The 14294-nt window shown below is 38.2% G+C and overlaps 1 protein-coding gene across 16 annotated transcripts in view; it reads right to left on the reverse strand.

Moving 5' to 3' along the window:
* NCALD (neurocalcin delta) overlaps nt 1-14294 on the reverse strand; it is a 420474-nt gene that overhangs the window by 156852 nt on the left and 249328 nt on the right. The window lies entirely within an intron of this gene.

Below are 14294 nucleotides of genomic sequence, written 5' to 3' on the forward strand. Positions count from 1 at the left end.
TATCTCCCCTACCCCAGCCAGAGATTGGAGGTTTGCTCACTGGAAAACTGAACCAGAGAAATTCTGAACAGAAGACACAGGAAGAAGTGGGAGTAAGATAAGAGTAAGAAAATGGGAATTAAGTGAAAATCCACATGCTGAACAATGAGATTCACAGCCCCATTCCCCTACATAGCATCTAGAATATCAGCAACCTGGCAAGAAATTGGAAGATTTCTCATAGGAGAAGTAGAATAGCCTCAAAAAATGACCTCCAGACATAGATATGTATGGGTTACCCCCAAAATGACCACATTTCTGATTGATAACCCTACAGAGAAACCCACTGCACAGAGTTCCATTCCAAACACAGAGCTTCTGATAAGTTTTTTAATATCTTACTCTTAATTATGAATGGGCAGCTGACAGTCACTAGATATTTCAGGACAGCCTCTAATGAAAGACAAGCATCAAAACAAAGAGGAAAAATGAACTTGAAAGAAACAAAAAATGTAGGGAGCAGAAAAAATTTGAAGATTATCATCAATATCCTGAGAAAGACAAGATAAAATATTGTACCTATGAAACAAAGGTATCAAACAGGAATGTCCAATACTGAATAATAGGAATTCTAGAAGACAGAACATTGGGGAGTACATTTTCAAAGCAATAAGAAAAATTTCCAGAAAGAAGGGTATGAGTTTCCTGATTGAATGTGCCCACGTATCCATTAGGCCTGTCACAGTAAATGAAAAAGATCCACAACAATGTACATCATTGCAGAATTTTTAGATTCCCAGAGATAAATGGAAAAATAAAAAAGTTTCCAGAGAGAAATAATAGTTTACATATATAAAAAGAACATAAATCAAATTGCACCAAATCTTTCAAAAGCAACATTGGACATAGAAGACAAAAGAACGTTATTTTCAAAAGGTTAAGGGGAAATGATTTCCATTGACAAATTATATAGAGAGCTAATACCTAAATCAAGAATTAGAGTATAATAAACATGTTTTCACACATGCAAGTATTGTAAAAAAATATCCAAAGTACCTTTTTTTTTTCAGGATGGTTTCTCGAGAAGTTACTAGAGGATATGTTCTACAAAAACAAGGGTGCAAATCAAGAAAAATGAAGGCATGAGATCCACATATTAACACAAGAGGGAAGAAGCCCCAACAAAAGAGGGGAAGACTCCTCCCAAGATGACGATGAAGTGAATTCCCAGTGAAAATTATGCAGCAGGTCCTGACTTGAGTAGGAGAGTACAGTTCTCCATGAGGATGGCTCCCAGAAACCAGATAGAAGGATCCACTAGAACACCTGAGATGTTGAATCATACTGAGAGGAGTGTTAAATTCCCCAGGAGCTACAGTGATTAATAGTTACATCCAGGACAATAAAAAAGTTATGCAAGAAAGGCAGTGCAATATATCACATGCAACCATGTGGCTCACATGTTAGCTATATTGATACAACCATAACAATATAAACAGTAAACATTGTTTTAACCCAAAATTGTGATAGAATTATATAAGGAAGATGAGGAGAAAAGAAACTTTGCACTAGGGAAGAGAATTTGTGTATACATGAGTGTTTGTGTGTGGGGGGGTGGTCTTAAGAAGCTAAATTCTCAACTTCCATTATAATAAGATAATGACAAAATGGAAGAAAAAAACAGCAAAACATATTGTTTAGAAATATGGAGGCAATGGTGTCCCACAACTGGGTTAGATGAGCTCCTGAGAACTGATTGCTAAATTTTCAGGAATTCTGTAAGCTAGTTCTAAGAACAAAGTCATTATTAAAAATTAAATTATATAAACTTACATCACATAATTTTACTTAATTCTATTTATGTTATAGAATTAAAACAGAATACTTCTATTTGTGTTAAATGAATTCTATTAAAACCCAAAGTAATAAATACTCAAAACATCACATCCTAATTATTTTACTAGTATCTGCCCTCATAAGATTATTTGCATCTATTATATCCTTAGGAAAATTGACCATGTGATCATGGGCTTCTGTGTACTTTTTCCCAATTCTGAATTCAATAACGTTAGGTTGGTAGCTTGAAATCAGCCATGGTGGAAGTATTTCCAAGGTAGAAATCAGTGAACATTACATATAAGGGTTTGACTGATCTTTTTGTTGATTGCCTAGACTCAGGAAAGTGATGGAGAAATTATTTGTAAAGTAGATTTGACTTCAAAGTAGTTCTGAAGCTGAAAGATGTTTCAGTTTAACAAATATAATTTGTATGATATAAGAATTAGTATAACATATTGCATATCAGATTTATGAAAATAAATTTAATGGGAAGAGTTAGCAGATTGTGATGCAACTCCATTTGTCAAATCACGATTGAACTGCAACCATTGGTTAGCTATGGATTCAAGATTGTGGTAAAAATCAACAAAAGGAGTCTGTGAGAATTAACTGGCTACATGGAATTTATAATAGAGAATATTATATTTCATTTTTAAGTGGTGTACTATACACCCTTTATATATGTACATGTACACATATCTCACCCTGCCCCCAGCCAGTTTTTGGAGATTTACCAGTTCTCCACTGTATGGAAATAAATATTAGAAGAAACAGCTCAAAATGATGGAAGCTGTTGTCTTATAGTGGGGAGGGATAGGCAGAAGGCTGCTGCTTTTTTCTTTGTTTTTAGTTTAGTTTTGTTTCAGTCCCATACTTCTAATCAAACTTGTTGGATAAAAATTAAAAATAAGAGTAAAAATTTAAAAGCTTGTATATCCTTGGATTCATCAATTCTAGTTTCAATTCTAGTTAAACTTTAAGAAAATATGTAAGCACCTATACAAAGATTTAGCTACAAAACTGTTTATTTCCAGTTATTTATAACAGTAAAATAAAGGGGAATAAATGAAATGCACAGCAATTTGTACCTATATATTTATATATTATATAATATGGGATATTGTAACCATTTCTTATATTAAAACTGATAATCAACCTTTTAATTGACTTTGAAAGATGTTTTTCATGAAACATTATTTAGTAAAGCAAAGGGAAGTCAAGTTAAAATATTAGAATATAATCTCATTTTTGTAAAACATATGCATATATTTATATGTATGCATATGAGATGGAGGAAAACAGAACATATCAGCAAATTAACAAATTATTTTTTTGTAAGTGGTCATTTGAAAGATGTTAAATTTCTTCTTCCTTACATATATTTAATTTTCTTACAATGAAATCACTTAAACTATAATGAACTTATTGAAGAAAACAAATTTTCTCTTTTTTTTAAAGATGAGATAGATCCTTAAGTAGAGTGATTCTCAAATTTGGTGGACATAATAATCAACAGAAAGCCTTGTAAAAATGTAGTCCTGGGACCTACTCCCAGAGAATCTGGCTTCAGAAGGAACCAGAATTCTTTATTTTAACCAACACCAACAGCCCCCACAACCTCTGGCTACCAGTGATTCTGATGCAGCCAGTCTGAGGACTCCACTTTGAGATCACTACTCTAGGGAGCTGTGGTAAGCAGAATAATGGCCAGAGGTACCTACGTCTTAAGCTCAAGAAAGTATGACTATGTTAGTTCACATAGCAAAGGGGAATTAAGGTTGCAGATGGAACCAAGGCTGCTAATCAACTGAGATAGGAAGTTATCCTGAATTATCCAATGTAATCACACGGGTCCTTCAAAGTGGAAAAGGGAATTGGAGTAAGAGTCAGAAAAGATGCATTGACAGAACAAGATGAGAGTGATGTGATGTGAGGACTCAGCCCCCAATGGCCGGCTCTGAATACGGAAGAAGGAGACCATGAGCCAGGGAACATGGATGACCTCCAGATGCTGGAAAAACAAGGAAACTGGTTCTCCCCTAGAAATGTAGTCCTGTTGACACCTTGATTTTAGCCTAGTGAGACCCACTTCAGACTTCGGACCTGCAGAATCTTAGGAAAGTAAATTTGTTATTTTAAGCCACTACTTTTGTGGTGATTTGACCCAGCAGCATTATGAAATGAATACAGGAGCTCTGTTCCCCTTGGCTTGAGTTGGTTCATGGGAGCAAGGGACTGGGAGACCCCTCCTCCCAGGGGAAGCTTACTGTGGAGCTCATTAAAGTCCAGTGGGGGGAAGTGGATTTGGCTCAACTGATAGAGTGATCCCCTACCATATGGAGGCCCAGGGTTCAAACCCAGTGCCTCCTGACCCGTGTGGAGCTGGCCCACACACAGTGCTGATGCATGCACTGTGCCTTGCCATGCAGAGGTGTCCCCTGCATAGGGGAGCCCCATGTGCAAGGAATGTGCCCCTACAAGGAAAGTCGCCGCCCACACGACAAAAGCACAGCCTGCCCAGGAGTGGCACCGCACACGTGGAGAGCTGACGCAGCAAGATGATGCAACAAAAAGAGACACAGATTCCAGGTGCCGCTGACAAGAATGCAAGCAGACACAGAACACACAGAGAATGGACACAGAGAGCAGACAATGGGGGAGGGGAGGAAGGGAAGAGAAGGAAAAAAAAAGTCCACTGGGAATTTTTAGTCCCCACAAAGGGTAATCCCACTGTGGGTCTAGCTGTCAGAGCATAATACATACAGAAATGCTCAAAGTAGGTGTTAAACATATGGATGGAAAGGGCAGAAAGCACAAAGAACCCATAAAGAAAGTGGAAGACATAGCTAGAGCAAACCCAAAAAAAAGCATTTTAAGACGACATGTGATATTTAAAAAGAAACCTCACCAAAGTATACAAATGCCCTAATCCAAGAAAAGAAAGCATATGAAAATTGCAGTCTAAAAGAACACATTAAATAGTAATGAATTATTTGACAACTACATATTAAGTTCCTGCCATAAAAGACAACCTTAAATTTCTATTGTGTTTGCATGTATGATTGCATTTGGGACTTTTGACAGCTTCATGAGATAGGCAAAGCAGATGAGAAAATTGATATTCGCTAAAAGTCTTTTAGTCATTTTCTAAAATGAGTGACTAGCTAATATGTATACCCAGATCTTGGCATCATGTCCAGGCTGTTTTGATTTCTTTTTTCACTGTAGGGTGCTGGGTAGATAAAAGATACATTCCTTGCCCTCAAAGAACTTACAATTTCATAATTACAAAACTGTCATTACAAAAAAAATTCCTCACTGTATTAGTCAGCCAAAGGGGTGCTGATAGAAAATATCAGAAATTGGTTGGTTTTTATAAAGGGTATTTATTTGGGGTAGGAGCTTACAGATACCAGGCCATAAATCATAAGTTACTTTCCTCACCAAAGTCTATTTTCGCGTGTTGGAGCAAGATGGCTGCTGGCGTCTGTGAGGGTTCAGGCTTCCTGCGTTCCTCCCTTCCGGGGTCTTGCTTCTCTCTGGGTTCAAGGTTCCTTTCTTCCTGGGGCTTGCTTCTCTTTCCTCTGTGTGTTTACTTCCTGGGAGCCTGCTTAAGACTTTAGCATCAACTTCCAACATCAAAACTCCAACATTAAGAACCCTCAACTCTGTAGTTTGCCATGCCTTTTATTTGTGAATCCCCAGCCACCAAAGGGCTGGTACTCAATGCCCTAATGACATGGCCCAATCAAAGCCCCATTCATAACTCAATCACACCCAGGTAGAGACCAGATCACAAACATAATCCAATATCTATTTTTGGAATTTATAATCATATCAAACTGCTACACTCATATTTGCAAAAGAATGCAGTATCAGGCTGCCCTTAAGTAGTGAACAAGACTTCTGCATTCCCTGAGTCCACCAAGTCTTCATTTTCAGGCTTCTACCACACCTGACAAAGGATTAGAAGCTACCATGAATTAAAATCAATCAGAAATGAAGACTATGTTTGACAGATATTATAATGTAAGTCAATAGGGGAAATGAATCAAATTATAAAAATGTGCTTTGACAGAGTTGTGTCTGTATAGATTAATTAACTACCATGGCAACTGTGACATTTTCTGGGGCTTAGTAGATTTCACCTAACCAAATTGTCCCTTGGAGGTCACAGGCACAAAGCCTATAATTTGCGAGCCGGTTTTGAATGAAAAGCATTTTCTTAATTATGATAACCCGTGAGTTCTTTCTTAGGTTTAACCTTTTTCAGGCTTGGATGAAAGTTAGAAAACATTTGTCATGAGCTTCATTTTAATAAGCTTTTCTAAAAGTATACTATTTAAATCACAATCAAATATTAAGTAGTGGTTAATTTCTAATAGCATAATAAAGAAGGAATACAATTTTGATTAACATTTTTAAAAATGACAAGCACCCAGGTACAGCTTTGTCCATTTCTCATTAACTTTGCTCTCACTTAGAATTTCATCAACACTAGTTTTCTACAACAGAGTCAAAGCCAGGTCACACATCCTGCTCCTGGCTTGCTGGGATCAGTGCCATATGACTCAAAGGAAACTTATTCCCGATTTCTAGGACAGTTTACAATATTTTTTAAAAGGCACTGATAATAATTACTGTTTGTTAAGTAGTCACAATTACTTGAGAAGTTGTACCAAGTACTCTGCTCCAAACTTCATATATATTACTTCACTTAATCGTCACTTTAAGTGCTGTACTCACTTTGCAGATGAGATAGCAAGGCCCAGAAAGGAACGCGAAGTCCTTAAGTCCCCACAGCCATTCAGGGGAGTGCTTGGGTTCAAATCTAAACAGGCTGACGCTGGAGTCTGTGTCTCCACAGTGACCTGGAGTTGCCTCCTAGAATGTCCATCAAGTTCCCCAACGCTCCCCACTCCATACACTTCTCATTTCCTTTATTCAGAGCATGAGGTATGAGCTGGAAGAAGCCTGGAACATATCTGTCACATGTGACTTTTTTTTCCCTTCCATTCTCAAGTTTTCGTTGACCACTAAATCTGGTCTGTAACTGCAGAGATGAGGATTCTTTACATTTGACAACTTGGCCTATGCCAAAGACTTGCTTTCAATTTTTAGGAAGATTGAAACCCCCTCCCTCTCTTTTTGAAATATCCTAAAACCATGTTTCTTATGTAAAAACAAAACAAAGCAGGCTTCCTATGTCATGTTCTGTGTATTCCTACCAGACAGGAGGATTTAGGCTGGCATTCCGTTCTGTGATTAGTATTCTTAAAATTGAGATGTTCTTCCTTGGTGGGGGGCAGGTTTCCATTCCTGATTAAGAATAACTGCCTCCATTAGAATGGAAATCAATTATTTTTCATTATATTACTATATTTTATAGTAATTAATGTCAGGTAGCCATTTTTGAGTGACAGAGAGTTACTGGCAGGAGTGAGGAGGACTATTTTTGATAAAAGGGGGTCAAGGTAGGACTTTCTGAGGAAGTGACATTTGTCGGTGACCTGAATGAAAGCCAGGAATGAGCTGTGTGAGCATCTGGGGAGAGAGTTTGTTGCCAAGGAAGAGCATACTAAGGCCGTAGTTTAAGTACTTTGGGGGCAGGGGCTTTTAAAAAACACTGATACCTAGTCCCCATTCCAGAAACATGAAATCAAAATTTAGGGGTGCGGGGTCTGGATATCAGTGTTTTTTAAAAAGCTCCCTTACAGCGGGGTAGAACTGAGAATTGAACTAGGTTAATCAGCAATCAAAATACCCCCTAACAATCAGATGGTATTGTATGCTTTTGAAAGTATATTCAGATACAGTATATAATTTCAGTTAATCTCAATCAAATTCACACAACACTTGAAGCAAATCTACTAACTGCCCTATGGTGGTTCATGCACATTTTTGGGGAGACTGCACAGTGTTTAAACAAAAATAAAAGTGGATTTTCAACATTGTTTAGAAAAATTGGTAGATGAAGTAACACTGGGCTCCTTCCTCTGGAACTACACTTCTACCACCTCGTTTTGAAGAGACATCCAGTACCCATTTTGCCTAGGTATACAATTATGTTAACTGACTGCTGAGGGCAATACCTCTTAGACACCAGCAACCAGCCACTGTTCTGGACCTCTGTGTAATAGAGCCCCAATCTGGGCTTCTTTGGCTGTGCTCTTCCTCATAGGTCAAGATGTCTGAGAGCCGAGGCCACATGCCTATGTCAAGTTTGCACTGACGTTTTAGACCCAGATTATACTTTGAATGTCCAGGCTCATGGAATTTGCCATCTAATTGGCCCAAGCCCCTTCCTGGCCTTCCTGGATTTGTGTGGGCCCTTGCCTGTGCTCTTCCTCTCAAGAGCAGCTGGTGCTTCTTCTGTTTCCAAGGCAGGCAGGAAGAGTCATGGGAGGTGAGAGTGGAGGGGCGGGGGCGGGGGGAGGCAGGCAAGGAGGCTGGAGAGCCAAATGTGTAGTAGGCTGAATAAATATGTGTATGCCCTGCTAATATGTGTATGTCCTTATACCCAAAGCCTGTGAATGTTACCTTATTTGGTAAAAGGGACTTTGCAAATGCAGTTAATTTAAGGATCTTGAGATGGGGAGAATATCCTGGATTATCCAGGTGGATCATATGTAATCACAGGGGTCCTTATAAGAGGGAGGCAGGAGAACCAGGGTCAGTAATGAGAGATGTGTTGGAAGCCAGAGGTTGTAGTGATGTAAGAAAGGGACCACGAACCCAGAAATGAAGATGGCCTACCGAAGTTGAAAATGGCAAGGAACAAATTCTTCTCTCAAAGCCTCCAGAAGAAGCCAGCCCTGCCAACATCATGACTTTAAGTCAATGAGACTGATTTTGCACTTCTGACCTCCAGAACTATAAGATAATAAATTTGTGTTTTTTGAAGCCACTGAGTTTGTGCTAATTTGTTATAGCAGCAATAGAAAACAAATACAACATGCTTGCAATGGAAGCCCTGAGTAAAAGGCAAGGGCTTACAGGCTAAGGCTTTCACTGTACTCTTGCCTCAGGCACTCCCAAATATTAATTTATGCTATAGGCTCCAAAGACATGATTTAAATGAAAAACTTAACCCTAAGTCTGTATCTGAATTCTAATTTTTAATTGTTATGTCTGTGCAATAACCAAAGTACTGTTAGCAGGTACTGTTAGCACAATGTCATTAGAATCATCTCCTTGCATATGTATCAACAATGAAACTATTTGGGAGTGAGCTGAAAAGAATAATTTCATCAAATCATGATAAATCAGATGCAAGCAAGAACAACATTCTATTGGGCCTTGATTTCATGCATATTTCTGCCAAGCTTCTAACCAAATATCTCTGTATCAAATTTCTCAAATATTTACTTGTGTTTTCTGTTCCCAGGAAACAGACACCATAATAATGTTATTCTGCAGTTCAAAAATTGAGGAAATTAAAAGCAGAAAATACACCACCATCAAAATGAGTGCAATACTAATTCACCAGGAGAAAGGAGGACCAGATTAGATGTTGTGATCTTTTCCACTCAGTCTCCTCCAGCCTCCACCCCCAATTTCGTATTTTTTTTCCCATCAGAAATGTGATTGCTTCAGTGGTTTAGATCTACCGAAAAATGACCTTTTTTCCCAACAGAGAGCAGTGCTAGAAATGAGTGTTTTGAAGGATGGGAGAATAAAGACCTAAGAAGAAAATATGTTCTCATAGTTTCTGTTTTATCCTGGGGGACTGTTGAATTTTGACCCACCGAAAGTCCCCTTGTTCACATAAAAAGTTCACATGAAACAAACAAAAGCACATTTAAGAATATTTTATTGTTTGTTTGTTTCTGATTCAACAATTTAAGTCATTACTTTGCCTGAATTATTCCAGGAGCCAGACAAAGTTAGCGAGGTGGGCTGTAAAACAGTTCAGTCAATGGCCCATGGCTTGTGATGGAATGATCTGGAAGATGCCAACCCACCACCCCTGCTGGCAAGATTCAAGATCTCTACACAAAGTCTTTGACTTGGTCAAAGCCTTGACATCATCTTGAAAATTCTAAAAGTTAAGGCATTTACAAAGGTAGTCACTTTTTATTTTTGTTTGTTTTGTTTTGTTGTGGGGCTTTTTTGAGGGAAAAGGCCTGAAGAAAGAAGATTTTGACTTTGGTCTGTCTTGAAAGAGGGCCAAATGAAAAAACATAAAAGAGAAAATAAAAGAGGGAAAAGGGGAAGAGGGGAAAGGGGCAATCTTCTGATCAAAAAACAAAAAGGAAAAAAGGAGAAAACAAAACAAAAGTTTTCATGAGTTATCTAAAGAACATCTGGCAGAAATTGACCTGAAAATATAATTTCAGGTAAGTCTTTTCTCAAGCCTGGAAAAAACCAAAACCTTATTATAAATACCTTAGTTGGGGTTTTAGAAAAATATCTTGTAAGACTGCATTTCATAGGCTTTGAATACAACTTAATTCTTGGATATTTCCTAAATTCACTCAAGGAAAGGGTAATCAATAGAATTCTTGGCACAATTTGACCGAGTGTCTTGTTTTTGGCAGACTCTGTTCTCTGATGTATGGACCATACCCAGCCTCCTCAGAGCCTCCCAGTTCCTCTCCTCTTTTGGAAAGGATGGAAAGCATATCAGCACTCCCTCTTATAGGGTACTATTTTTAAGTAGAAAAATCTGGAAAAATATAAAGCTGGACCCCAAAACAATCCGTTCTAACAGAGCTGTGACCATCCTCAGGCACTCACTTGACCTGTGTTCCAGAGGGAGCTTTTACCAAAAAGAGATATTTTAATCCTCTGCAATTCAGATTTAAAAAAAAATATTAACCCTTTCAATCTAATGTCCCTTGCAGAAGTGTGAGCTTGAATCAATCATATCTGTATTAAGATAAAGCCTAAGATCCTTCCCTTTTTTATTAAGGGTGAAAGGATCCTAGAGAAAATGCTAGACCCATTTCTAACTCTTTCTGTCTGATAGTATTTAATCCACCCTCTACACCAAGGTCATATGCTAGGAAGGCGCTAATTAGTTCCACCATGAATCCATTAACAGGAAGTTGATTGAGGGATATCATCCTTTTGGTTCTTCAAGCTGAGTCCTTGAGTATATCTAATCAGTTCTCATATCATAAATGAGAGTCTAAAAGGAGGAGGAAATGATGACCTCACAAAGCTTCTCACCTTTCACTCAATGCTCTACTTTTCAGGGAAAATGCATTTCCCTCCAACGCTTTTCCTTGCTACCTCCCATGTTTTTCTTCTATTAATATGTTATCTTACTCCAGTTAATTCCTTGTTCTCTTGAGCCCTTTCTGTTACCATTGACTCCTTTTTTCTTTTTTTTTTTTAATTTGGGTATGTTTAAACTTAATTTAAGTAGTTTTGAGTTATGGATAATTTTTAGCATTTTAAAACTCAGCCATATAAATTGTATGATGCAAAGTGTAAACTCCCATTTTCTTTAAACTTTACAACAAAATATCGATCTTGCTTCTTTTTGGGCCTCTCCCTCATGCGGAAGGCTTAGGCACCTCTGTAGCTCATTCCAAAGCAATCTTTAATATAGAGTCCCTAACTTTTTCATTTTTTTTATGGTCCCAGGACCAGGGGTTGAACCTGGGACATTGTATGGAGGAGGCCAGCACTCAACCATAGAGCCATATCAGCTCCCCTGAGTTGACTCCCTTGTCTGTTTGCTTGTTGTTTTGCTGGTTGTTTGCTTGTTTTGTGTTTTTTATCCTCATTGTCTGCTCGTTGTTTTTGCTCATTGTTTTTTGTTCGTTTGTTTGCTCATTGTCTGCTCATTGTTTTCTTTAGGAGGCTCCAGGAACTGAACTCAGGGCCTCCCATGTGGGAGGCATGCACTTAACCGCTTGAGCTACATCCACTCCCAGACTCCCTAATTTTTTTATTTGAAGAATGGCTTTTTATTTCCTTCAAAGTTCTAAGGAGGTACTGATGGCAATGAAATCTCCAGAGCTCTCTTCCTCAACTTTATGGAGGTATTTCCCAAAATGTGAAGCACAAACGACTTGTGTTTTACTCAAGATAATTTTAGGTAGTGTAGTAGATTAAGGATGTGTTTTTATTTTAATAAGCAATAGACAAAATATTACCAGCATATAAAACCTGGACTTTCACAGGTACTATTGCTTAGGGCAAATTAAAGTATAAAAAGGGAGAGGTTTAAAGAAAGATATTAACTAAAAAATAGTACAGATACAATGTTGATATGGTAAAAATCATGAAGATGGGACATGAATGATTGAAACTTGGGAAACGTTGTTTGATGGAAATGACTTAGAACTAGGAAGAATGGGGCATGATGTCAGCATCTGGCCATACTTCCTCGTTTGTTGCAAAGACCTGGGGTTGGGATAGAGGGTGGGAAAGCAGCTGTTAGCCTAGTCAGACTGAGATCCACAATTTCATACCAGGGACCAAAAATACATACAAATGTTTCTGAGTGAATAAACCACATTTCATATCATGCTATATCCAAGGATAAGTGATGCAAGCACTCAGAGAATAATCTGGGAATCTGAAAATAGGCAAACTGACAATACTGATATATAGAAAGTCGTTTCAGAGTCCCATTATTTTAAATTATTTTGGAATAATTTTAGAGCTACAGAAGGGTTACAAAGGCCATACAGAAAATTCCCATATACCCATTACTCAATTTCTCCTAGTGTTATCATCTTACCTAACCATGGTGCTTTTACCAAACCAAAGAAATTCATCTTAGTACAACACTATAAACTACTGGCTTTATTTGTATTTACAAGTTTTTCAATGTTTTATTGTTGTTGTTGTTGTTATTGTTGTCATCGTCACAGGATCCAGTATAGGATTCTACACTCTTTTAGTCATCGTTTCTCCTTAATCTCTTCCAATCTGTGACAGTTTCTTCTCTTTCATTGCTTCTCATGATTTTGACACTTTGGAAGAGGTCTGGTATTGTGTAAAATGTCTCTCAAAGTGGGTTTGTCTAATGTTTTCTTATAATTAGACTGAGGTTATAAATTTAGGAGAAGAAAACTCCTGAAGTGAAGGCTTTCTTATTGCATCATTAGGGAACAGATGTTATCAATATGACTTTATTGGGAAACAGACTTGGCCCAGTGGTTAGGGCGTCCGTCTACCACATGGGAGGTCTGCGGTTCAAACCCCAGGTCTCCTTGACCCGTGTGGAGCTGGCCATGCGCAGTGCTGATGCGCGCAAGGAGTGCCGCCCCATGTAGGGGTGTCCCCCGCGTAGGGAGCCCCACACGCAAGGAGTGCAACCCTTAAGGAGAGCGGCCCAGCACGAAAGAAAGTGCAGCCTGCCCAGGAATGGCACCACCCACACTTCCCATGCCGCTGACGACAACAGAAGCGGACAAAGAAACAAGACGCAGCAAATAGACACAGAGAACAGACACGGGGGGCGGGGGGGGGGGGAGGGGGGCGGGGGGGAGGGGGGGAAGGGGGGGCGGGAGTAAATAAATAAATCTTTAAAAAATGACTTTATTCTTGATCATTTCCTTAAGGTGGTATCTGTGAGGTTTCTCCATGGTAAAGCTACTCTCTTCCCCTTGCCATACTCTATTTGTTAGAAGCAAGTTGCTATGTCCAGCCTGCACTCAGAGGAAATTACATTCCACCTGCTGGATGGAGAACTATCAAAGAATATTTGACATATGTTAAAAACCACCACAGTAATAAGTAAATATTTTGGGATCCACACGTTGAGGCTACACAAATATCCTGTTTTTCCTTAAAAGTTTGCCCACCAACTTTAGCATTCGTCAGTGGATCTTCTCTGCAGGTGTGATTTTTCCGATGATGATTTTCTATTCTGTCATTTCTTCTATATTTATTGTTTGGAATTCTTCTGTAGGGGAAATTTGTCCCTTAAATCCCATTTATTGATTGATTGATTGATTGAGTCTAACCTTTATATTACTATGGGCTCATTTATTTTATTCTTTCAGGTATAATCTAATAATATCATTACATATTTTGTTGTTCACATCGTTCCAGCTATTGGGAGCTCTTTCAGATTGAATCCTATATTCTTTTGACATGTTCCCATCCTTTAAATTTTTTTTCAGCACTTTTAAGTTTTCTGGCACTACACAATGCTCCAAATTCATCTTATATTTTCCCTGCCCCAGTCCTAGAATCAGACATTTCTCCAGGGATCCCTCATTCCTTTTATTAGTGAATAGTATTAGGAAACCAAGATCTTGGAGCTAGGTGTGCCGGTTGTTACTGGTATGTCATTGCTTCCAGGCCCTCTTAATGGACAGAGCTAGAAAATAATATGTATGTATACTAACCCATGTATACACACATACCTATATTTCTTTACATTTCTGTGTATATATGTATATATACATACATACATATGCATATACATACACATAGCATGCATATTCACATATATCAATATAAACATAAGACTATATTGATATCTTCAAAGCTACTTTTAATCAACT

Source organism: Dasypus novemcinctus, chromosome 14 (genome assembly GCF_030445035.2).
Source record: "Dasypus novemcinctus isolate mDasNov1 chromosome 14, mDasNov1.1.hap2, whole genome shotgun sequence".
NCBI classification, from domain to species: Eukaryota; Metazoa; Chordata; class Mammalia; order Cingulata; family Dasypodidae; genus Dasypus; species Dasypus novemcinctus.